The sequence below is a fragment of the Cupressus sempervirens genome, chromosome 5 (assembly GCF_028749045.1).
Source record: "Cupressus sempervirens isolate cs-2001-9-10 chromosome 5, ASM2874904v1, whole genome shotgun sequence".
NCBI classification, from domain to species: Eukaryota; Viridiplantae; Streptophyta; class Pinopsida; order Cupressales; family Cupressaceae; genus Cupressus; species Cupressus sempervirens.
In genome coordinates this window covers 1,056,076,455-1,056,077,747 of record NC_143122.1, presented here as the reverse complement: position 1 = coordinate 1,056,077,747, position 1,293 = coordinate 1,056,076,455, and positions in this window count along the sequence as shown.

The window sequence follows — 1,293 nt, the reverse complement described above, 5'->3', positions numbered from 1 at the left end:
TTCTTCCTCTAATTTTAAAATTTGAGAATTGTTACCAATAAAATTAAACTAGAACAAAACCCGTTTGTTCTTTAGAGATAATCTTCAGAAGAATTAAAAATTAATTAAAATTGAAATCTAAATCAAAGTAGAATATTATAACTAATTTTGAATTTCAATTTACATCTACATCTAAATCTAAATGAAAATGTAAATAAAAAATAAAAATCTCACCTGCAAAAATATTACTCCAAAACTTCAATTTACTCCTATTCAAAAACTCCAATCTAATCTTCTAATAACCTCCACCTCTTCCTTCTGCAAAAACATAAAATGAAAATGAAATGAGGAGCCTTGGTTTTATAACTTCTGAGAGGCTCCTCATATCTCCCAACAGAGGTCTCTTCACATTCCACGAATTTGTTTCAAATTCTCCCACTCCCCGCAAAAAAAAAGCATGAATGTGCATGCAAAATTATATTTAACAAAAAAAAAAAATCAGATTGAAATTATTTCGCCCTTTTTTTCGGGCCCTATTTTTTCGAGTCCTACTTTTTCGGGCCCTACTTTTTCGGGCCTATTATTTTGGCCTTATTTGGCTTCCTATTATTTCGGCCAGCTATTATTTCAAGAATTCTTTTTTAATATTTAATTTGGAAGTTTGTAACCGCTCCCAATTCTTTTTTATTGACAAAGAATCTTGGCATATTTCCGTGCTGGGCATTTGTGCTGCCATTGTATAGAACGCCTCTTGGCGTAACCAGCTATTATTTCAAGAATTCTTTTTTAATATTTAATTTGGAAGTTTGTAACCGCTCCCAATTCTTTTTTATTGACAAGGAATCTTGGCATATTCTCGTGCTGGGCATTTGTGCTGCCATTGTATAGAACGCCTCTCGGCGTAACAAGCCGGAGACAAAACAGATGCATCAAGATCAGGAAGTCATTAAAAATACAATAGATAATTATAAATATCATATTCATACTTATTTAATGGTTAACTTTAATTATATGATTAATTAAAGTTTCAATTTTATATGAAAATCTAATTATAATCTTAGTAAAATATCAACTACTATTTCTTTTCAATCTTAATCTTAATTTTAATTAAATATAATTGAATTGATTATTGTTGCCATGGATCTTTTACTTGCTAAATTGTAATAATTCCATCTATATTTTGAGTGAAAACAAATTTGAACATATCAAACTTCAAGCTTTGAAAGGGCCAATTATCTATTGTATTTTTAATGACTTCCTGATCTTGATGCATTTGTTTTGTCTCCGGCTTGTCCAACACTTTGAATTTTTGAA